Here is a 27,042-nt window from a genome sequence, read left to right as displayed (position 1 = left end):
ATGCCGAATATTACTTGGACTGTGAATTGGAACGAAATCGATAATTCATAGGACTATTTTACAATTTGGGCTCAAGTAGAAACAGAGCCTAAGGTGTAAAATTTGAATTGCCCATATCTCGGAAACTATAAGAGGTAATACAATTTGGCAAGCGGCAACGTAATTGACATGCCGACTATTACTTGGAATATGAATTGGAACGAAATCGGTAACTCTAGAATCTAGCGAAAACATCATTGCCGGTGCCAGAGAGCTCCACTTAGAAATCTGTCTGAAGGCCTTGGAGGAGGATCATGCTTGAATTCAAGTTACTTAATCCGACCCAGTAGTGCCCTTTGTGTAACTGATGGTGTACTTGTTGTAGTAGATTGCTTTAGGGGTAAGTAAATTCCTAAGTAATTATTTGTATAATAAATTAAATAACTATGTATGTATTTTTGGTGTTACTTCACTTTGTATTAATTTTACTAATGAAACATGCATAATATAATTCAATGCAGATGCAATAACGCATGTCTAAATAAATTTTTGTGGTAAAGACAATTTATTAATAAATTCCGAATTAAAGTAGGAAACATTGTAGTGTCTTTACAATCTTTTAATTAGTCGTAATGTCATCTCCAATTGCACCAGGCCGACATTGGTTAATGATTGGTGCTACTCTTGCTGCTAATTTGCTATAAATTATGGATAAAGTTAGAAACAATTTTGTAATAATGAATTATTTGCAGGTGTGTGCACTTCTCATAACGGTTATTTTTACAATTTTGGTCCTGTTTTTTCGGGTAAAGTAGCCACCGACATGAAGGCCCCTATCCTGGGACCTAGCTATGTCGCCTCAAGAAAGAGGATTTACACGAAAAGACAATTCAGGGAGCCATCCTCGTGATTAGTCGTTATACAGAAGCCATGGAAGATGTCCCATCTGGAAATATTTGCACTTTGTTCGGTCTGGATCAATTTTTGGTTAAGCCCGATGCCATCGCCACATACACAAACAAGCAGAACTTGAATGTCAAGAAGTTCAGCTTATCTTCTGTAGTACGTGTTGCTGTGGAACTCAAGAATCCGGCCGATTGTACAAAAGCTGTAGAAGGTATGCAAATGTTCGCTTTTATAGTGTGATTATCACTAAGTCGTCTTTACAATCTTTTAATTAATCGTGATGTCATCTCCTACCGCCCCAGGCCGATATTGGTTAATGATTGGTGCTACTGATGCTGCTAATTCGCTATAAATTATGGATAAAGTTAAAAAATAATTTTGTAATAATGAATTATTTCAGGTGTGTGTACAAACGGAAACTATGTTACGTCAGGCTATCGACGAACGTATTAAGCCAATCTTGTTCATGAACAAGATGGACCATACCCATTTGAAATTGCAGTTATGTGCTGAATAACTTTACCAAATTTTCTGACGTTTAACAATCTATGGGGTTAGGAATATTTCAACCCAAAAATAGGATAATGATAACAAAAGATCGTTTTGCATGTACTTTTTGAATCCCATCTACAAAATTTTTGACTTGATTATGAACTGCAAGTAAACATGTGTTTTATTATTAAAAAAAAATAATTCTTCCATCACTATTAGGCTACTATATAGTTTCCAAATAACTTTTATGAAGTTATTAGGAAATAAATATATTCTTGGTAGTGCGTTGGAAGAAAATCATAAGCCTAGGTATTAATTGCTTTCATGTTACCTCTATCTTTATATCCTATGGTGACAAGCTATTATATCGAGAATGCATTATATATTTGTAGTTCTTGGGTGTAATTAAAATTTTTATTTTAGGAAAGAACAATATGAAGCAATTCTCTCCACAATGTGCATTAACTTGAAATATGAAGACAAGGATAAGGATGGAAAACAATTTAGTCGGATATGGTTACCTGCTGGTGGGACTTTGCTCCTGATGATTGCCGTTCACTTAGCATCCCCAGTAACTGGTTTGAAATACAGAATGGAAATGTTATACGAAGGTCCACATGATGATGAAGCCGCTCTTGGTATGTGTCACCTGTATGGATTTTTAAAACGCGTTAAACTTTGGTATTAATTTTTACTTGATGATGTGTAGTTTAGAACTCTAGGCTGATTCACTTTGAATGATTGGTATAAACTAAACAACAATTACCAATTTTTTATTATTTTTTTAATATTTGCGAATGACTATACTTAGCTTTGTTTGTTTTTAGGTATTAAAAATTGTAATCCTAACGGTCCTATGATGATATGTGTCTTAAATGGTGCCCACTTCTCATAAAGGTTATTTGTACAATTTTTGGTCCTGTTTTTTCCGGTAAAGTAGCCACTGGCAGCAAGGCCCCTATCCCGAGAGCTAAATACGTGGCATCATGATAGAAGATTTAAACGAGAAGAAAATTCAGGGGGCCATCCTCGTGATGGGTCGTTATGTAGAAGCCATTGAAGATGTCCCATCTGGAAACATTTACAGATTGTTCGGTGTAGATAAATTTTTGGTTAAGCCCGATACCATCTCCACATTCACAAACATGCAGAACTTGAATGTCATGAAATTCGGCGTAACTCTCGTAGTACGTGTAGCTGTGGAACCCAAGAATCCGGCCGATTCACCAAAACCTTTAGAAGGTACGCAAATGTTCGCTTTTATTGTGTGATTATCACTAAGGTCTGTGTCATTTGACCTCAGGTTTGAAATGTTTGGCTAAGTCCGATCTTATGGTACAATGTGTCATTGAAGAATCTAGCGAAAACATCATTGCCGGTGCCAGAGAGCTCCACTTAGAAATCTGTCTGAAGGCCTTGGAGGAGGATCGATCATGCTAGAATTCAAGTTACTTAATCCGACCCAGTAGTACCCTTCGTGTAATTGATGGTTCTCTTGTTCTAGTAGATTGTATTAGGGGTAAGTAAATTCCCAAATAATTATTTGTATAATAAATTAAATAATTATGTATGTATTTTTGGTGTTACTTCACTTTGTATTAATTTTACTAAAGAAACATGCATAATGCAATTCAATGCAGATGCAATAACGCATATCTAAATACATTTCTGTGGCAAAGACAATTTATTAAGAACTTTCGAATTAAAGTAGGAAACAATGTAGTGTCTTTACTATATTTTAATTAATCGTGATGTCATCTCCAACCGCCCCAGGCCGACATTGGTTAATGATTGGTGCTACTGATGCTGCTAATTCGCTATAAATTATGGATAAGGTTAGAAACAATTTTGTAATAATGAATTATTTAAGGTGTGTGTACAAACGGAAACTATGTTACGTCAGGCTATCGACCAACGTATTAAGCTAATCTTGTTCATGAACAACATTGACCATACCCATTTGAAATTGCAGTTGGGTGCTGAATAACTTTACTAAATTTTCTGACGTTTAACAATCTATGGGGTTAGGTATATTTCAACCCAAAAATAGGATAATGATAACAAAAGATCGTTTTGCATGTACAGCTTGAATCCCATCTACAAAATTTTTGACTTGATTATGAACTGCAAGCAAACATATGTTTTATTATTAAAAAAAAAATTAATTCCGCCACCACAATTAGGCCACTATATAGTTTACAAAATAACTTTTATGAAGTTATTAGGAAATAAATATATTGTTGGCAGTGCATTGGAAGAAAATTATAAGCCTAGGTATTAAACGCTTTCATGTTACCTCTATCTTTATATCCTATGGTGACAAGCTATTATATCGAGAATGCATTATATATTTGTAGTTCTTGGGTGTAACTAAAATGTTTATTTCAGAAAAGAATAATATGAAGCCCTTCTCTCCACACTGCGCACTAACTTGAAATATGAAGACAAGGATAAGGATGAAAACAATTTAGGCGGAGACTTTGCTTCAGATGACTGCCGTTCACTTACCATACACAGTAACTGCTCTGAAATACAGAATGGAAATGTTATATGAAGGTCCACATGATGATGAAGCCGCTCTTGGTATGTGTTACCTATATGGATTTTTTAAATGTGTTAAATTTTAGTATTTATTTGTACATGATGATATGTAGTTTACAACTCTAGGCTGATTCACTGTGAATGATTGGTATAAACTAAACAACAATTACCAATTTATTATTTTTTTAATATTTGCAAATGACTATACTTTGCTTTATTTGTTTTTAGGTATTAAGAACTGTTATCCTAACGGTAAAATGATGATATGTGTCTATAATGGTACCCACTTCTCATAAAGGTTATTTCTACGATTTTAGTCCTGTTTGTTCCGGTGATGTAGCCAGCGGCATGAAGGGTGCTATCCTGCCATCCATCCTCATGCCATCCTCATGATTGGTCGGTATATAGAAGCCATGGAAGATGTCTCATCTGGAAATATTTGCACTTTGTTCGGTCTGGATCAATTTTTGGTTAAGCCCGATGCCATCGCCACATACACCAACAAGCAGAACTTGAATGTCAAAAAGTTCAGCTTATCTTCAGTAGTACGTGTAGCTGTGGAACTCAAGAATCCGGTCGATTGTACAAAGCCTGGAGAAGGTACGCGAATGTTCGTTTTTATAGTGTGATTATCACTAAGTCGTCTTTACAATCTCTTAATTAATCATGATGTCATCTCCTACCGCCCCAGGCCGACGTTGGTTAATGATTGGTGCTACTGATGCTGCTAATTCGCTATAAATTATGGATAAAGTTAAAAACAATTTTGTAATAATGAATTATTTCAAGTGTGTGTACAAACGGAAACTATGTTACGTCAGGCTATCGACGAACGTATTAAGCCAATCTTGTTCATGAACAAGACGGACCATACCCATTTGAAATTGCAGTTAGGTGCTGAATAACTTTACCAAATTTTCTGACGTTTAACAATTTATGGGGTTAGGAATATTTCAACCCAAAAATAGGATAATGATAACAAAAGATCGTTTTGCATGTACATTTTGAATCCCATCTACAAAATTTTTGACTTGATTATGAACTGCAAATAAACATGTGTTTAATTATTTAAAAAAAAATAATTCTTCCATCACAATTAGGCTACTATATAGTTTCCAAATAACTTTTATGAAGTTATTAGGAAATATATTCTTGGCAGGGCATTGGAAGAAAATTATAGGCCTAGGTATTAAACGCTTTCATGTTACCTCTATCTTTATATCTTAAGGTGACAAGCTGTAATATCGAGAATGCATTATATATTTGTAGTTCTTGGGTGTAATTAAAATTTTTATTTTAGGAAAGAACATTATGAAGGCCTTCTCTCCACACTGCGCATGAACTTGAAATATGAAGACAAGGACAACGATGGAAAACAATTTAGTCGGACATAGTTACCTGCTGGTGGGACTTTGCTTCAGATGATTGCCGTTCAGTTAGCATCCCCAGTAACTGCTCTGAACTACAGAATGGAAATGTTATACGAAGGTCCACATGATGATGATGCCGCTCTTGGTATGTGTCACCTGTATGGATTTTTAAAACGCGTTAAATTTTGGTATTAATTTGTACTTAATGATGTGTAGTTTAGAACTCTAGGCTGACTAGAGTGTGAATGATTGGTATAAACTATACAACAACTACCAATTTTTTATTATTTTTTTAATATTTGCAAATGACTATACTTTGCTTGTTTTTGCTTTTAGGTATTAAAAATTGTAATCCTAACGGTCCTATGAAGATATATGTCTTAAATGATGCCCACTTCTCATAAAGTTTAATTCTACGATTTTGGTCCGGTTTTTTCCGGTAAAGTAGCCACCGGCAGCAAGGCCCCTGTCCCAGGAGCTAAATATGTGGCATCATGAAAGAAGATTTAAACGAGAAGACAATTCAGGGAGCCATCCTTATGATGGGTCGTTATGTAGAAGTTATTGAAGATGTCCCATCTGGAAATATTTAGAGGTTGTTCGGAGTGGATCAATTTTTGGTTAAGCCCAATACCATCCCCACATTCACAAACATGCAGAAGTTGAATGTCATGAAATTCGGCGTAACTCTCGTAGTACGTGTAGCTGTGGAAAGAAAGAATCCGGCCGATTCACCAAAACTTTTAGAAGGTACGCAAATGTTCGCTTTTATTGTATGATTATCACTAAGGTCTGTGTCATTTGACTTCAGGTTTGAAACGTTTGGCTAAGTCTGATCTTATGGTACCATATGTCATGGAAGAATCTAGGGAAAACATCATTGCCGGTGCCAGAGAGTTCCACTTAGAAATCTCTCTGAAGGCCTTGGGGGAGGATCGATCATGCGTGAATTCAAGTTACTTAATCCGGCCCAATAGTGCCCTTCGTGTAACTGATGGTGCTCTTGTTGTAGTAGATTGTATTACAGATAAGTACATTTCTAAATTAATTATTTGTATAATAAATTAAATAATTATGTATGTATTTTTGGTGTTACTTCACTTTGTATTAATTTTACTAAAGATACGTGCATAATGCCATTCAATGCAGATGCAATAACGCTTATATAAATATATCTCTGTGGTAAAGACAATTTATTAAGAAATTCCGAATTAAAGTAGGAAACATTGTAGTGTCTTTACAATCTTATAATTAATCGTGATGTTATCTCCAACCGCCCCAGGCCGACATTGGTTAAAGATTGGTGCTACTGATGCTGCTAATTCGCTATATATTATGAATAAATTTAGAAATAATTTTGTAATAATGAATTATTTCAGGTGTGAGTACAAACGGAAACTATGTTACGTCAGGCTATCGACGAACGTATTAAGCCAATCTTGTTCATGAACAAGATGGACCATACCCATTTGAAATTGCAGTTGGATGCTGAATAACTTTACCAAATTTTCTGATGTTAAACAGCCTATGGGGTTAGAAATATTTCAACCTAAAAACAGGATAATGATAACAAAATATTGTTTTGCATGTACATCTTGAATCCCATCTACAAAATTTTTGACCTGATTATAAGCTGCAAGTAAACATGTGATTTATAATTTGAAAAAAATAATTCTTCCAGCTCAATTAGGCCACTATATAGTATACCAAAAAAACTTTTATGAAGTTATTAGGAAATAAATATATTGTAGGCAGTGCATTGGAAGAAAATTATAAGCCTAGTTATTAAACGCTTTCATGTTACCTCTATCTTAATATCCTATGATGACAAGCTGTTATATCGGGAATGCATTATATATTTGTAGTTCTTGGGTGTAACTAAAATGTGTATTTTAGGAAAGAAGAATATGAAGGCCTTCTCTCCACACTGTGCACTATCTTGAAATATGAAGACAAGGATAAGGATGGAAAACAATTTAGTCAGACATGGTTACCTGCTGGTGGGACTTTGCTTCAGATTATTGCCGTTCATTTACCGTCCCCAGTAACTGCTCTGAAATACAGAATGGAAATGTTATACAAAAGTCCACATGATGATGAAGCCACTCTTGATATGTGTCACCTATATGGATTTTTAAAACGCGTTAAATTTTGGTATTTATTTGTACATGATGATGTGTAGTTTACAACTCTAGGCTGACTCACTGTGAATGATTGGTATAAACTAAACAACAATTACCAATTATTTAATACTTTTTTTAATATTTGCAAAGGACTATACTTTGTTATTTTGTTTTTAGGTATTAAGAACAGTGATCCTAACAGTCCTATGATGATGTGTCTAAAATGGTACCCACTTCTCATAAAGGTATTTTCTACGATTTTGGTAATTATCTTAAATTATCTTACGCTGCATTTGTGGTCCAGATATTCAGTTTCGGCTCTTAACGTTTTATGTCATTTTGCATTTATTTTCTACTGTACTGACCTTTTTTTCCGATGGCACTTTCACTTTTTCTGTATATTCTAAAATCCCTTCCAATAATATATCTTGGGCTTAATTTTAATAATAAATGTCTATAACATGAACATAATAAAGGAGGGTTTAATAAATAATAAATGGAAATTAGAAAGAGAAAACTGGAACACTCTATGAACAAATTATCATGAAACTCAATCAGGGTGGTACAAAAGACACTAGAAATAGAAAAGAAGAAAAGCGTAGTGATTCTGAACATGGCGTCTTTGGAAATGATGTGTTATGAAGTTCTAACATCTCTAGGATGTGTTACAACAACATGTCGTCAAAATGTGAAGAAATTGTACTTTTAAAAAGAAGTGGCAATCCCGTCTAGTTCCTTTACACTTTCCTTCAAATTTAAGAAAAAAACATAACTGACATTAAATGAAACGGTCTAAAATATCGCATTACTAGATCGAATTCTATATACCATAGATATTTGGAACCATTCATGAATTTCTTGAATAGTACAAGTCTTCGTCGGTATTTTTGGCCAAAATATTGAGAAAATATTAACAGTAGAACTCGCTTTTATTCTATTATGTAATATCTAGAGGAATAATACTAAAATTATGGATTTATAAATACATTAGGATTGATAATCAATTTATCATAAACATATAAGTTGCATTTAATATATCTTAATATTAAACATGGAAATCAGTTGTAGATCCTTCAGGTCTTTCCTAAAACCTTCTCTGAATAACAATAATCAAAATTCCCAAATTTAAATAAAAATATGCTACCTACCTAAATATACATTTAATACGAAATATCTAATACCTGCATAACTAGACATTCAAAACTCTTTTAATTTATTTGTAATATAAATATTGTAAGATCAATGTCGTATTAAAATGGTACTGATAAAATAAATTGATTATGGCCAAAAGCATACCCTTAATCTAGTATTATTTTATCAACCACCTTATAATACACTAATTTTAATGATTTAGTGAAATCCTTATTTGGGATTTTTATTAATTAGACCTCATAAATGAAATTGACGATGGGCGATAATTGAAATTACAATTACTGACATGTTTAAATGTACTAGGTAAACTAATACATATTTATCTCAAAATATCTACGTTTCACTTATGAAATTAGGAAAAATACAAAACAACAATATTGCTATAAACATAATTTATTTAAATATAAAGGACAATAGGATAAAGTTATGTTATTTGTGTTGCCTCCACTTCATCGATTTTCTCTGGACTATTTCTTAAGGGTCTAAGTTATATGGACTCACTAAGATTGTGGTAACATTGGCCATTAACTGCAAATTTATCATCTTCTTTCTAATTGAGGTAGACGTCCATATATCCACCTTGTGGGTTATATAACAGTATACATCTTGTTTCTTTCAACTCATTTGCCCATGGTTCTACTCTTATGGCGTCATTTTCATCTCTATTAGCTGTGGATTCAAAATCATAAGCTGCTTTTATGTTTTGTAACTCTTTATTAGTCACTAAATCTATTCTTCTTACATTAGTAATATCCACATCGTCTCTTACATCATCCTTTATAACACTAAATGGTATTTTAGCTCCTCATTTGGTTACAATTTATTCTGTATTTGTTTTCGAGAGCTGCAGGAGTTTAAGGTATTTTCATATCCAAAATATGTTTTGGTGAATTCTACTTCATATTCTTCACCTTTGTTCTAATTTAATACTAGCTAGGCAATGTGTATTTATCTTGTTTCTTCCTTGGGACACGAGATATTCTCTTGTCTCTATAAAATCAGTCTCAATTTGTGGGTTTACTGATTTATTCATAATTGTATGTAAACAAATATCACATTTCATTTTTTTTTAAGTTTTACTAAATAACCTGAGATATACACTACGGTACAACGTAAAACTTTGTTTGCTCTTATAGGAACATCTGGACTGAAGTTATAGTCAAGTAACTAACAGTAAGAATGAGCAGAAAGGGGGATACTGGCTGAATGACTATAAACTTTACCATTATTTTCTGGAGTTTGTTCAAGTGTCGATGATACTTGTTTCGAACACCCTGGTTGTAGGCCTGGAATGATGGAAATAGGCACTACAAATTTAGTAAGACAGTTTTGAAATTAATGGTAACAATTATGAACAGAGATGTGACTGACTCCTTCAATTTACCTTCTATATAATTTTGATTTTAATCCACTTCCATTGGTACATGTTCTAGGCTTGTGGTATTATTTTCACCATCACTAAATTGTTCATAAGTACTTAAAGGAAGGTTTAAATGTATCACACAAATGTCTCACTTGGTAACGATAATAAATCTGCTTCATGTTTAACCAACCAGTTTAGGATTTTTAAAGTTTTCTACTCATTTCTTAAGGATCGCTTATTTAACGGAAAACTATGATGCATTTCCTCACTATCTGTGCATCCGTGCACACAACACTTCCTAGAACGGGAATGAATTTCAACTACGGACTTCTACCTAGTAATAAAATAAAATAATAATATAATCAATAAACGTTATAAAAAGCTGACCACACTGTTCTCTACATAGGGCACATTAAAAATAGGGTGCAAAATAAACAAACTATAGAACGAAATGAACGAATCAGATTCCGTCGCGGCTCTTAGCATAGCGAATAAAACAAGAAATGTGTTAAAGGTAGCGACATCTACATGTTGGACGTGGCGAAACATTTCGCCAAAATTTCCATAAATTTCCATATATTCGCAAAATATTACCAAAACACCCACCTACGAAATATCCTGCCCTACTCGTATTTAACATAATAGTTTAGAGAGCATAATTGGCAACGCCTCCGACCGTTTTAATTTGGTAATACTAGATACGTCTGTGTTTCTATCCGGTAGTTTCCAGAACAGTTTCCGTTAGTTCGTTGATTGAAACATATTGCCTTGATTTAACTGTCGGACCAATAAACTAGTATTGTGGTCGAATAAAGGCCTTCTATTTATCCTGTCAAGTGTGTGTGTTTAGAATATAACGAACATTTCAAATACTATAACATTTGTGCTAAGGTTGTAAAGTTAAATAAGAATTACTCTATTAACATAAGTGGTGACAGCCATAAAATAACCGATGGACCATCCCCATCAAAAATGGTAAAATCAGACTGTGTAGGAACTTTGCTTGTCCTCTAATCAGAACAGAAGCTAGAAATAACTGAATTAGCGTAAAAATGCTGTATGGCGTGGTAAACTTCCTCATCTGATGCTTCTAGTGCACAAGCTGTGCCGTCAACTATGGTGTTAAAATTTGTTTGTCAAAAATCTAAACTACAAATTAGGGGTAAGTGATAACATTATAATTGTTAAGACAATTATTATTCTTGGGTTTGCTATAAATAATCTCCCAGTTAACTTGCCTATAATGCAACCAATCTCTGATATGGTGTCAATGTCCTGTAAGAAATACTTTTATTTCTTGGTAAATAAAATACAAATATTCAACAAACATTATAATGGTCAATATCTTGATAATATACTAGGTGTTGCAACGGTGATTACAATAACAATCGTATATCAACTACGTCAGCAAAATACTCTTCGAGATACTCTAAGAAACTATATGATTTTCGGTCAAGGCATCGTTCTTAAAAGGCAAGTCAAGGCATCGTATCCAAAAAGTATACATCTCAGCATGGGAATGCGTTCGGACCCGTTACCACGTCGAATGAGTCATTAGGTACCCTCTGTGTAATTGGTCAACAATGCCGATCTATATTTTCTTACGGTCCATCTCTTAGTGATTATGGAAATTTTCACTTGATTCATTTACCACAATGACCTATTTTGATGCACTGTATTTTCAGTATCATTGAAAAATTCTGGGAATATATGAAAAGGTAATTTAAATTATGAAAGTAAAGAATTTTAAGCAAGTTCAAAGTACCGTTCCGCCTTCTTCCTGTTCTGTCATTATTGTAAAGTCATCCATTTAAACTCAATCATTGCTAAAAGCATATTTGAAATATGTACATAATTATCGTTGTAATAACTAAATAAAAATAAACAAAAACCTTGGGTGTGTTCCTTATTTATTTTTTGAAGTCGGTTTAATTTTCTTGTTAAAAACATTATATTTTTCTCTTTTTGGTGTTAGATATTTGCTCAAAAAATTATGCAGTTATTATATTAAGTATTACAATGGGTAGGCCAAGTAAAGTTGCATTCTGTTTGAGGAAATATAGGAATAAAGGAACAACGATTGAAAATAGGGAATGCTTCAGGCCTCGGGGTCCGGTAACTAACCTAACTGATTTGACAAATACATTAACCAAACTAGAACAACCACGAAAAGTCGTTGTTCCCACAGGGAATCGAACCCGCGACCTCCACGTGTGATCTGAGGACTCTAATAACTATACCGTAGAAGCAGTTGCCTGCAATATTTCTATTGCTTCTCATATGGTATGGTTAGTCTTTAAAAAGCAAACTTAACGAATTTGTACGGATAAGTAATATAGAATAATTAACTTTGATATTATAGATATCATTTGTGCATTTTCTATTTCCCGTTCCCTTTTCAAGATCTCAGTAACCTTTAATTTACTTAATGAACTATCCTTTCCTTGGAGTCTTGGAGTTTCTGTTTGGTCAGCTAATTAAAGTCCTTGTTGATGTGGAACCCCTGTTTGGTGATGTTAAGGACTTGGTATAGGAATTTTGCGATTGTACTGCGGTGAATTTTTTGAAAAGGGATGAGTAAAAAATTCCTTTTGAACCTTTGTGCTAATGTATTTGTGCTAATGTATTTAGGTAATTCTGTATTTGAGGTGGTCAAATTTTTTTTTGCCTTCAATTTCTAAATTTGTTCATCTCTTCATGACCGATGTACTTAGACTACTTTAACCCGTCTAAATAAAGGAGTATGTTTGATAGAGCAGAACCATAATTATTGGAGACAATTTGCTTTTTCTACACGTGAGAGGATACAGGATTTTCTATGGAATATAATGGCCTGGGTTTTCTTTGGGTTGATTTGCAACTTCCAATAGTTTAACCATTTAACCTCAGCATTTAATTGTCCTACAAAAACTTCAATGTGGGAAGATTTTTGTCGTCAGAGATATCGGGCTATGTATATCTGGATTGTGAATCCTTCACGCCATAAACAAAATCTAAAGGGCCGGCTTGATTGGCAAAGCGGTCAAGGGCGACAGGAAAGCCCTCTTACTGTTGTGATAGTAGCGGTTTCGAATCCTGCTGGGTAAATTTATGTTTTTGATTGTTTATAATCCGAAAAAGAAAATCTGTGAGTGCGATCAGTCACGTCAGCAACCAAGCTGGGTAAAACCGGATTTCTTCTGGAATCATCTCGAGGACCGTGGTTCGGAGTGGGGAACAGATAAACACTAGTTAGTAAAAAAGAGACGTTAATTGTTGTACGTACTATGTACATACATATGTAAAATATTTTCATGTCAACCCAATATAAACCCAAAAATATCTGAAAAATATGTAAAACTTTGTTTGAAAACGTCTATATTGTGTTGTAGAGCCAGGGAGAATTACAAGAAGATAAATCAAATTGTAGATATGTTATCACTATGCTACAAAAGAGTGGAAGTTTGAGAACAACAACGTGAAAACGTTATGCAAAGAAATGAGTAAGAGCGACCGGTAACTATTTGATTTTGATATGGGTGCTTTGAATTGGGACATGTACTTTTACACTTGTATCCGAGGTAAATCTTACCTAGACTGAAGTTCATTAATGATTGATGCTAGAGGAACGATTATAAATATCGCTTATATGACAGAAGAACTAAAAAAATCCAAATTAGATGTTATTTTTGTTATTCCATTTCAACTCATATATATTTTTACATACTAATTACACCCAATTTTTCAATTATTTTGATATACCTTAAAATATTATTTGTTATATCAATTTATTTATTCATCATACAAGGTAACAAAAATTGGACAATTTGTATTATGATGTGATGGGAAATGACACAGTCATACTGGACCCAATAGTGATTCCTAACTAGTGCTTTTCAAACTTTTCTATAATGTTTCGTCAGTATTATGTTCCGAATAAAAAATATTTAATACTATAACATTTCTATTTCCTTATAAGAACAATGTGTATAAATCTAGTAATACTTGTTAAACTGCTCGTAACACCTAATAACATTTCTAATCTTACTAGCTAAAGAATTTCAGCCTTCTTTCTATTAAGTGTTTTCATTTGTCTTCATCACACTCTGTAATGGGCCACATGAGAACAAAAGTGGTCCAGGGATTAAAATACGGCCTAATATCGGTAATATTCACTATATCACAGGAATTGAGTTGGAGGAATTCCTTCCTCCGGTCTTGAAGTCTGAATAAAAACTGAAAGTATGACATTTCCCATTTGGTTGCCTTTATGAACTTGTTTTTCAATTGCGAACAGTCGCCTTCGAAATAGAATACCGGGACATAGCTTTCGCCGTTTCTCACCACGAAAGTCACAAAATGATCTACATTAATCTGCAGGAATCCGCAGGAATCTTCATGTATGTCAATATATATGTTATTAATCAAAACGAATATGATCCTGATGCAGAATTTCAGAAAATTATACGTCTGCAGAAAGTCTTCCATCAATATTTTTCTATCTCTGCCTTCTACGAATAATAGCTTCCCAAATGAACCGTCACAATGTTTAAAATTAATAAAGCTTAAATAATAACATTAAATAAAGAAGCTTCGTATTTGCTAAGGGGATAACAATTTTCTCGAAGGCACTGATAAACTTCTGGTGAAAATTTATTCATCGTGGAGAAAATTCTCTCATTTATAATTCGAACGGAGACATATTTTAAATTACTCACTATGATGTAAGGAATGTGTTGAGATTCGATAGTGCTAATCTAGTTCTGCTAACCTATCGGTATTACTTACTGAAGCTGCCGGTACACCATGCCGGTTTGATTCAATATTTTTACTGTGTTCGTCATTACAATTATTTCTTATTATTCTAATATATCTTTGGCTATTTGGCGACGATTTAATTATATCAGTTTTATTATCTGGATCGATATTTATCGACATTTTCACTTTTTATTTGAATTTAATCTCTTATTATTTTCTAGAGACGCCTGCCGTCACGTTGATAACTAAACAATAACAAAAATTCATCACCAGCAACTTGATTTTACATCACCCCTAACAAAATATATAAAAATATTTTTTTATGTTTATGTTATTATTATAACTTCTGATAAAATATTAACAAAGCAAAGGTGTATTATTCAAAAAGACACCTTACTAATTTAAATGTATTAATTTATATGCTTATATATAAAAATAACCATAATTATTATAGTGACAGTAATAACGTCATTTAAATTATTTTGCTGTCACGGTGACAATATAAATATTAGTAAATATATCAAGTTATCATTGGGATCGGTGTTTTATTACATCATAACAACTGTCAAATATTTATAAAGTTATTGTTATGTTAAATTAGTATTGTTGTTATAAAGGTGATTTTATTCACTTCTATATTATGTTTACAAATTTGATTACGAATATTTTAGGAGTTGGAGTTTATATTTTGAAGGACCCATTGGACACTATTCCAGAAGGAATAAGAAAATTCTATAAGTTAATGATTATTTATTATTTGATATTATGTGTATGTTGTGTGTTATATTATATAGTGCTTTTTTAATTTTAAAATATTTCGTTATAAACATATGTTAATTTTTGCATTTGTTTTAATAGTCTTATATATTTAATAGTCTAATCTTATATAATATAACTTGCCCAAATATATTAACCATTTTTAATTATAACGTTTTTTATTAATAATAATCCTTATTGTATATGATATTTGTCTTTTATCCCTATTTACATTCTATGTCATGTTATATTACTATAAACATAATACCAGTATATAAAAGAAAAAATAAACGTATAAATGAACAAAAATAAGCTATTGTTTTTATGTCATCAATGTTTTTGAAATACCGATTATTTTGATTTTGTTTTCAAGTTTTATATTTGTAAGTAATTTGTAATCAGCTATATTCCTCGTTCAAACGAGTAGATGACAGTGGCGATGACGAATCTGTAGTTAATTTTAGATATGACTTACCAACAGCTGTTATCAAATGAGTCATCTACTTGAGGTGTTATAACTTGCAAAAATTCACAACTTCTTCAAAAGCACCTCTAACTCTAACTATCTCACTTAATGATAAATTAAACATCATAGTTGATATTTCAACTCTGTAAATGAAAAAAAAACCGAATAATTAAATCTAACTTCAAATCTAAACGTAACCTCAGAGAAACATAAGGCTATATGGACATTCATACGAGCAGTTTTATGGACCACTATAATTTGTTCAACAATAGTAAGTAGTAATTAATATGGTACGTTTATTGATGAAAAAACAAATTTCACATAATAAACAAAAACATGTTTAATTTCTTATAAGAAAAATATTAGTGAACTTAATACTAATTTAACAGCCTATAAAACTTATAACAATATTTGGAATGTTACTGACTAAAAATTCATCTTCTACATAACATTTCCATTCATTGGACTGCCTACACTCATCCAAGTGCAATCTGCAACGGGCCATTTGGGAACGAAGCTTTCTTGATGATCAAAGTATTGGCTAACATCCACAATATTCACTAAATCACAAGAATTTAGTTAAATATCTTCTTTCTCTAGACCCTGAAGTCTAAACAAAAAGCGCAAATAAGTTAACTCCAATTTGGTGTCCTTCACGAACTTGTCTTTCAGCTGCCAGCAGGTTCTTTCGAAACAGAACATCGGTGAATATTTTTCGCCATCTTACCACAAAGAGTACAAAGTAATCTATGGAAAAGATGTTTTATGATACCATGGCAACTGTCAAATTGTTATAAGATTGTTGTTTTTAAATCAGTATTAGTTCTATATGTAATTTATATGCTCTATTAACTTTAATATAAATAAATAAATTATAAGTTGATCGGAAATCTTTACCGAAATCGTGTTTTCTGTATATGCTGATCTCTGTGTCATTACAATTTTGGTATATGGCTTAAAGTCGTAACGAAAGTATTTAGCAAACAAAAACTATTTATTTACTTGAAAATATTATGTTATTTATCGAAAAGAAGAGGGGACTGGCTGAACGGCGATACATTGCGGCACTGAGGGTAAGACACATCTACCCGTCTTACAAAAAAAGAACAGATCGCCGGATAGCCTGGGCCGAAGCGAATACCAAAGAAATAGTTATATCAACATCTAGGTTAAAATTGAGTTAGTGAAGTGTTTAATATATCTATAGATTGTATACATTAGAACAAACTCAGAATGGCTTGTTGTATACACCTATTATGCCATTTAATCATTTTTTCAATGAAATATTTTAAAATCGACTGCTTTCATTCTTATACACTTCAAACTTGTGATGATATTTCAACATTTTCCATTTGTTTTAATAACTCAGGGATAAATATCATTTTGAAGGTTTTTCTTAATAATAATCAATAAGCACGGAATTTGATATTCTATTAAAATTATTAAGATTTTTTCTGGTAGCTATTTACAGCTGAATTTAATGAAATGGGGTACTTGGACTAATTATAAGTCTCGATGCATCCCATATATGTGTAATTGTTTTCTATATCGATATTTATGTGTTTTTGTGACATCTCAGGATTATAAATATAATAACTAACAAATAAATTAACTGAAAATATAATTAATAATTTTAAATTTTATACAATTTCATTGTTTTTACCTATTAAATAAAGTATTAATTAAATTATATTATTACCTCCAAGCAGTTAAAATTTATTATATTGAAAACAAAATAAATTTCCATATAATTATGAAGTGAAATATTATTTCCAGAGCTACAAACTAATAATCTAAAGAGTTCTATAGAGAGAGTTCGTAAAAATAAATATGAAGATATTATGGGAGTTTCTGTTTCTCCAAGTAGGTCAAATAAAAAAATTTATAATTATAATTTATATGATATTTTAATAATAATTAATAAGTATTAACTCATTACTAAATTGAATTAGTTCATTATTACAATAATATATTTTACAACCTGTGGACGATCCGGTATTTGGAAACTTCTTGTAGTATTCCGAAACAAAAAAATCCATCATTAGTAAACATATGGTTATGGCTGTTTTTTTTTAACATTTTTGAATTTTTTTAATACCATACGCAATAATATCCCGTTATAGAAAATATAAATACACTTAATATATAGGTATACTTCCTAACATAGTATAATTTTTAAAAATTTTGAGGAAGTGCGAAAATTGATCGATGATTTAATTGAAACTGACATCGTTCTTTAGACGATGTTAGTATCGCCATGTGACCAGAAAGATGACCAAACACGCATTGCTTAATCGATAATATACTATTTTTTCTCATATGTCTTTTTTAAGAAGAAAAATGATCAGAATACATGTAAGGACCTAATAAACAAAAACATTAAAATACATAAATAAAAAAATAGAAACTTAGAAGGGAAAGGTCATTTGTGGTAGACGTTCAGTACAGGCTAATTAAGACACCCATGGATTAATATCGGGCACCACCAGCTTGGTGGGGTAGTGGTAAAGGCGATATGACGGTCCTCCTAATGATGCGATAGCCGCGGGTTCGAATCCTGCTGGGGCATGGTCGTAAATTTATGTTTTGATTGTTTAAAAATCGTGATTGTCCTAGACAAGAGTGTGAAATCAAGAAAACAAGAAGGAAAATGATCCCAGTCACGCCAGTAACCAGGCTGGGTAAGACCGGATGTCTTCTGGGATGATTTTTAAAGTTGGCCATTCGCCAGTCGGTACGCTTAATGCTGAGGACCGTAGTTTGATACCCACGCCAAACTGTAGTATCAGTCCAGATAATCCCACAGTTTGTAAAAGGAGACTTTAAAATGTATTTTTAAAAAATCGAGAATAATATATGCATAGACTGAGTAGCCTCGACCAGGTATTGTAATGCAAGCGGATTAATCTGCTATGATATATTAACATCTATCGGTTTCACGGAGTTTAATTGGTGTCATTAAAAATTCACAAATTTTCATGTCTTAAGATTCATACAGGTTTACTATTACTTCAGCCGCTTAACCAAAAAATTTGTAAACAAAATAGTTAAAATAATATAAAATAGAATTAATAGTACGTTTCAATATTTTTGATATATTAACTGTATCCATAACCTATAAATAAAAAATAGAAAACGATAATGAATGACCTTGGGATAAAAGATTGACCAACTCAAAAAACTAATTAATAGTTTTATAATATTTGGCATAAACTACTATGTCAATTATTTCAGTATTTTATTGTGTTTATAATTTACAATTTGTGGCTAAAGAAAATAAAATCATTTATAATGCCATCAAATATAGAAAGTGTTGTGAAACATTTACTGATATTGAATATCGAAACTCAAGAACCGTATCTAGGAAATGTTACAGATTTACCGGCCGGTACAAGTACGCCATTAAAGGAACAGATACCAAGGCCTGCCTCTAAAACCCTCGGATGCCTCTACATCGAGTCGTCTAATATACCTTATATTATTGTTGATGATCTTTATGTTCGTATCAGAATCTTAAACGACAAAGTGTTTTCGCGAGTGAAGAAATTCTCGCTTGAAGTTTATAACTTGTTTTACGTGAAATGTAGTCGAATGAAAAAAGTAGAAGCAGATCTGTTCAATATGATTAACATTGCACATGAGGAAACTTTCGGAAGCAGATTTCTAGAGGGTAGTGATTATAAAATACAGTTGAATGATTTTTAGGGCTGTATTATTTTTTAAAAATTTGCGAATATATTTAGTACGATTTAATAAGGAACAAGTACCAAACTTTTCCTAAAAATACGTGCGGCTTTTTACAGATACTGCTAATTGTCACATTCCATTTGTAGTGAGAAACAAAGAACTTTATTCACCCTTGTTTTACGTTGAAGGAGATTGTTCCTTTTTGGAAGACAAAATTATAGTTTGTACCAAGTGGAAAATGTCCTACTTTAAATTATTATTCAGACTTCAAAATATTCAAATCCAATTAGGCAAACATGACTTGTACTTAATGGTTAAAATTGATGATTTATTACCCTTCGTTGAAACCAAATAAGTGAATATCAAAATTGTATTGTCCAACAATAATAAATATTGTTTTCTTTTTTTTATATGAATTTATGTATTTGTTTATATTTCTAGAATTTCACAACGCAGTTTAGTAACATTCAAAAAACTAGTATACAGTGGTTAGGTATTAATGTAATATACAGATTAATAATTAATAAGAGTTTAATTTAACAAACTAAATTCATTTTATAATTTATTGTGTCATTTAATAATAATAAATTGAATATAATTTAATATTAGCGTTGGGAACAATCGACTCAAAACCGTCGATAATCGCAAAACAGCCGAAATAGTCGATAGTCAAAAAACTATATAAACTAGCGACCGAAAATAATAATTACCATTTTTAAATGCACATTATATTATAGTTCCAATGCACAAATTTATGTTTTTGATTGTTTAAAAATCGTGATTGTCCTAGACAAGAGTGTAAAATCAAGAAAACAATAAGGAAAATGATCCCAGTCACGCCAGTAAGCAGGCTGGGTAAGACCGGATGTGTTCTGGGATACGGTACGCTTAATGCTGAGGTCCGTGGTTTGGTGCCCACGCCAAACTGTAGTATCAGTCTATATCAGTCCATAGAAACATTGACATCGAAATAGTCGATAGTCAAAAAACTATATAAACTAGCGACCGAAAATAATAATTACCATTTTCAAATGCACATTATATTATAGTTCAAATGCACGGTTCGAATGTTTTTATCAATTCGTGATGTCAGACGAAGATGTATGACCCTTTTCCTGTATAAATTTTTGGAGAGGAAAGGACGGATATAATTGCTTGGAGCAATTAATTTTATTTATGCTAATATTTTCTAACGATAGTATAAAAGAGACGGAGATGTACATATTCCTTAACGTACTTTACAATAGAAAACTTAGAAACTTACTTTAAAATAGAAAAGGAGAAAAGTAATTACTGAATATTATTAGCTCGCAATTAATTTATTAATTATTCATTAGTTAATTTCATTTTAAACGAAGCAGAATTACTTTTATATTTGAATATTCTCTGGATCTGTGAAAAGGTGATTCTGTGAACACATACGTTCACCTACTCGACAGATATTAATAGAGACTAAAGCCCTCATGTTTAAAAGAAAACATCGAAAGTATTAAATAATAGAAAAATAGAAACTTGGAAGACAAAATCAATTCTTGGATGATTTTCAAGAAAGACAATTTGGAAGACATTCAGTTTTGTTTAGCTAAGGTATTTATCTATTAATATCGTGAAGAATGTATGCGGAGCTCATTGAGATGATTAACGATGATAAGTGTATTATGCTATCGCTAATATTATCCACAAAAACTCGCTGGAAAGCTGAAATTCTTAAATACACCAGATCTCATTGTAAAAAATAATAAATATAAAATATAATAGGGCGTAGAGTGTCCACAGATCAATTGATTAACTTCAGTTAATGTACGATTGGTTAATAAGACAGATAAACGAGTAACATTGATTGATGTTTCCACGCGGAAAATAAACATCCAAGTTCTTGCATCAAGCAAGCAGTGGCAAAGGAAAATGAGCTGGGTCTGTACGAACATCTATCAAAACCATGCAAAAAGCATCTTTGTTAGTAACAACCTTTACATAATACTAAATCGAAAATCTGAAAAGAAAACTGGAAGACAAGAAAGAATTTTGATATTTGTATCATTTTGATACTTATATTATCAGGTATATATAAATGTTTCTTTTAGAAATAGTGAAAAAATTAACAATCAAATTAATAAAAATAAAACGAAATCATAACAACTGGATTCCTATAGACGAATTTCGATTATGTCAAAGTAATCTACTTTCAAATATTAATTATTTCCTTAGAAGATATCTTGCTTAGTTGATCAGTGTCATCAACTAAGCGGTTTGTGGTTTTACTGTGTAACATGTCCACCATTAAATGTAAAAAATTACATAAAAATAAACATTAACTGTAAATGTTGTATATTATATAAAATTAATTATATATGCTTATTTCAAACATATTTAGTTACAACAGTATACAAACCATCTATCTACAAAGGCGGTTGGTATCAAGTAATCGGCCATTTTGATATTGTTTTAATCATCAAGTTAATTACTTGCTTCTTGCCGGGTTTTCCACACCATTTGTGATTTCGAAAATAGTTATAATGTCATCTAATACAGGAGATAACAATTTAGGACAAATACTAATATTGGAGATGGTACCTAATGAACCGCCTCTAGGAAACGTTAGAAATTTACCGGCTGGTACTACTACGCAAGTGCAGGAAGAGGTGCTAACGCCTGTTACTTATACCTACGGATGGATTAACGTCGAATCATCTAATATTCCTTATATTATCGTTGATGATATTTATGTTAGTGTCAAAATATTAAACGACAAAGTGCTCTCAAGAATGAAGAGATTCTCAGTTGAAGTGTATAACTTATTTTATATGCAGTGTAGTGTTATGAGTAAAGTGGAAGTAGATCTGTTCAATATGATTAACATTGCACATGGTTATTCTTTTGGAAGCAGTTTTCGAGAGGGCCGTGAATACAAAATGCAGTTGTTTGAATTTTTAAGATTGTATTAAAATTTTGTGAATATGTTTTGTACAATCTTATAAAACAAATGTACAAACAATTTCCTAAAGAGATATGCGGCTTTTTACAGATAACTGCTAAGTATCACGTACCATTTATAGTGAGAGACAATGAGTTTACACGCCTTTGTTTTACTTTGAAGGAGATTTTCCCTTTTTGTTAGACAAAATTATAGTGTGCACTAATTGGGAAATGGCCTATTTTAAATTGTTATTCAAGCTTCAGAAACTTAAAATCAAATTTGGAAAATATGACTTATATCGAATGATTAAAGTTGATGATTTGTTACCCTTCGTTGAAGAGGTTGTTGACACAAAATTAATATGGCCATTATCCGATATGCTCTGGATGAAGCCAGATAATAACTGAAAATCAAATATTTATTCTTCAACAATAATTAAAATTGATATTATTTTCAAATTTCTATATGTTAGTTTATGTTTGAGAACTTTCTCTACATATATTGTTGCAGAATACTTGTAATCCTAGTTATAGTATTGTAATCATGTTTAAACACATTAATAGTTAATAAAAGTTTGATTTAACGAATCATACTTGTTCTAATTTTTATTGTGCCATTTAATAATAATGAATTGAATATATTATTTGTATATAGTTTAAAAGTTGTTTTAAATAACATTAATTGATAGTGTTTATAGTTATTTAAAATTAGACATTTAAACCTGTCTATTTCGTTTAATATTTGTTTTTTCCCCTTGTTCATTTTTAATTTACTATTCATACATTTAGCCTATTTTTAGTATGTGTCTTTTTTGGCTGTTATAACTATGGTATCTGTATAATTATGTCCCCAAATAATAATCCGCTATCTGTTTTTTGTACTATATTTTTTATGTATGCCAAACTATATCGAAGGTCCATCTAAGAATATAACTGTGCTTATTTTTTATCCTCGAAAACTGTGAATCTATTTACCTGGTATATTGTTGAATATTTGTTCATATAATAAAACTGACGAATGAATGAATATATTTCTTTTTTGTATAAATGGTTTTAGTATTTTCAAAAAGAGTTTATCAAATACCTTAGCTATTTTAGTTCATTTTGTAGTTTTCCTTATGCTGCTTCAAATACAAAATAATTGAAATAAAATGGTATACAGTCTGATGACGATGTATTGTCGTCGAACTAATATCAAAATCGCCACTTTTTAGTCATTGCAGCCTATACCAACAATTGGAATATCACGAAGCAGCATGACAATAAATTTTTAAAAGTGTTTCATGGGCTTCGGTAACTGATTTCTTCGGTAGTAAAAGCAACGAATATCGAAAATACATTTCTGAGAACTAAATTATTAGTGTTTCCATACACCAAATAACTTAATAATCATAAGAGAATGCCCTTTATAATTAGCTGAGATTCTTTATATCGATACAATACATTTCCAGCAGTAAATATCGCTGATTACGCAAATACACGCAAGCTCCTTGTATATTGTATGACAATTTATCCACTAAGGATGGAGGTTACTGTTCAGTGGACATTTTAGTGCGTAAAATGGATTTAGTTCGTGGGTTACCTCTAAACTGACAAAACAACAAACTATAAATATTATTCACATGTTTGTAATGAAACAATTCCTGAATAAAGATTTAATTTGCAGGTTAAAAAATACTTTTATTAAAAGAAAGATAATCAGTTGCCATTGAGAGATATTTTATTCAGCATAAACCATTATTAGTATGTAATTTTTTTATGTTTACGCATTTTTTGAACAACATGTAGATAGTACAAACCATAATGAGAGTTTGAAAGTAATGTCTGAAATTAAATTGTCATCACTATGGTTATATATTATAAAGCAACATCCCATGCTGCATTTGTCCATTCGTGATAAACTCAAAATCGACTAAACAGAGTTTTATGCGGTTTCGGAAAATTATGCGGAGAAAGGTCCAGGTGTGTATTTTCTTGAGGTTTTAAAAATATCGATTGAAATACGAGGGTGAACCAATAAGAACTTAGCCAACAAGAGAAAAACAAAAATTTTGGAAAAGTGTTGATTTATTTCTCAACAGTCTCCTTTTAGCTCAATATACTTGACTCAGCGATGCTTCAACTTCTTTACCCGACCTTCATTTTAACCCGTTGGAAAATTACAGTTTTTCAAGGACTGCAAAGAGGGCGGGCGATGATCTCGTTTGAATCAATTTTCTACCTGGTGAGTGACTTTCCCTCTCTTTTTTCTCTCTAGATTTTTAACACAAAAAAACATTTTAAAATAAAATATGTACATAATAATCGTTGTAATAACTAAATAAAAATAAACAAAAAGCTATCTACTACCCGTATTTTTTATTCCACTACATACACACAATTTAACTTATACCTACCTAAACTTATTTATCTATTTACAATATTTTTTTAACTACTACCAACTACTCACTTTGAGCGTGTGTGTCGAGCAACAAATTAGATTTGTTTTGTTCGTAATTTAATGTTTTGTATATGTCACAAAATTATATTATTATTTTTGTACTGTTTGGGCTCGGCATCGACTTCAACCTGATCAGTAGGTAGTAGTTAAAATAATAATAAAAAATCACATCACATCAGCTCAGCAATAAAGTTGTACACAAATATCTCATTATTTTAGATAAAAAATATGTGAAAACTTTGAAATTTGAACGTTTCCTTCGATTTCCCCCCTTCCCCCCAACATATCCTGTGCAAGTGCACTCTTTCTTGCAAATAATAAAAGAATTATGAAAATCGGTCTTTATTGACGGAGAAATTGGTGAACATACATTTATATATATATATATATATATATATATATATATATATTATTCCGTTTTACCGCCATTCACCGAACCATCTAATTTACCCTAAAATGTCTTAAAGGAAAATTACAAAAAAAAAAACATGAAATAATGTCTGGAAGTAACACGAGTAGCAGTATTAATAAAGAAGATGATCTTATTATTTTTGTGAATAGGGAGAGTGACCAACTCTATATATATTTAACAAATATTAAAAATAAAGTCAGTTTCCTAAAAGATAAAAGCAAAATGCCTACTATCCTTGAACGTTATCTAAAATATAGTGCCTATAAATTAATTTAAAAAATTTCATATCAATTAAATCGCATCGCATCAAACATGTATAACCAACTTCATATTGAAGCCTCACTGACAGGCTCCAGCTTTTAGTATGTGTCATTTTGTCGAAGTGTGAACAATTGTTTTCAATCCATTGAAGATGTCTGAATTTGTACCGAGTAAATCGCATTTGTGGGAAGTTTTACTTTTTTGTTTCAATTTGAAGAAAAAAGCGGCTGAAGGTCAGCGAATATTAGGCTTCGACGTTTTAAAAGTGGTGATTTTCATGCCGAACACAAATATTTGAAGGCATTACTCGATGAAACCATCCATGGGAATCGCTACCGACTACATTTGGCGCATTTGAGCTGAGCACTGCGCAAAAAACAACCGGAATACTAGCAGACACAACAATGTTGTTCTTCAGCAAGACAACGGTCGACCACATGTTGCTAAACTGGCAAAAACATACTTGAAAAGATTAAAATGAGAAGAGCTGCCCTCGTGCTGCTTGCGTTTTCAGTTTTAAGTAAATAGATTTAAAATACTGTATTTTGTATTTTAAATATTTTAATTAGTTAATTAGTATTTTGCATCTCGTATTTCAAAAATTATTTTGTAATTAAATATATCTTTTATATATTAATCGGCCTTGACCCTTTTTGGAGCAAAACGGGAGCACTTGTGTAATATGCGCTACAAATAAATAAATTTTAATAAAACAAAATAAGCTTAAATCAAATAACCAGGAATAGGTGTCGGATTGGCGGTACAAATTATATAAACAAATATTTTAGGCTCTGACTGACGCCCTGCCAGTTCCCACTCTTATACGGTAGATTAATTGCCGTTTCTGTTGTTCGTAGACTGACCAGGAACGTGTAATTTCAATGTTTAAAATCTGGCAACGCTGTCGCAAAATGCTTGTCAAAGCAATTTTTAATAGGAAAGCACGGTTCTATATTATTCTGCCTTTAAAATGGAAAATTTATAAGTTAAAATATTATTAAATGCTGTTATTTAATTTTAAGCCATGTTGTTTATGATTTTGTATTCGTTTTGGATATTCCAGTATTGTTGGAACTATAAAAAAGTAATCGTAAGTTGGGAAACAAGTCTATATAGAATAATGTGATAATATAAAGTTACATTTTACATTTTTTGTAGGTATAGTCAGCTGTGAAATAAAAATATGACATGTTAAAATTTTATCCTAATATACAATGACAAAATTCCAGGATAACAAGAATTGTTTGGTCTGTATTAACAAGGTATTTACATTTTCGTAACTAACTTTTTTAAATACATAATATAAACATTAATGAATTGATTTTGAATTTTAAGAATGTCTGTAAATTTGATCTATGGAAAATATAGTACAGCTGAAAATTTATATTCATTTAAGAACCGAAGTAGTTCATATGGTAATGAAAACATAGCAGATCAGATA

General features: G+C 31.6%; 3 pseudogenes across 1 annotated transcript in view; 1 reads left to right on the top strand and 2 right to left on the bottom strand.

The window, feature by feature from the left end:
* LOC143205649 (eukaryotic translation elongation factor 2-like) overlaps positions 1-27,042 on the bottom strand; it is a 497,146-nt pseudogene that overhangs the window by 35,147 nt on the left and 434,957 nt on the right. The gene's annotated exons all lie outside the window — the stretch shown is intronic.
* Positions 1-27,042, bottom strand: part of LOC143205762 (eukaryotic translation elongation factor 2-like) — a 232,309-nt pseudogene that overhangs the window by 9,123 nt on the left and 196,144 nt on the right.
* LOC143205727 (eukaryotic translation elongation factor 2-like) lies at positions 910-7,776 on the top strand (annotated as a pseudogene).

This window comes from Rhynchophorus ferrugineus, unplaced genomic scaffold (assembly GCF_030347505.1).
Source record: "Rhynchophorus ferrugineus isolate W39M unplaced genomic scaffold, kcgeb_rfMv2 rfM14, whole genome shotgun sequence".
Classification (NCBI taxonomy): domain Eukaryota; kingdom Metazoa; phylum Arthropoda; class Insecta; order Coleoptera; family Curculionidae; genus Rhynchophorus; species Rhynchophorus ferrugineus.
The sequence above is the reverse complement of the archived record's forward strand: the minus strand, read 5'-3'. Positions and strand labels throughout refer to the sequence as shown.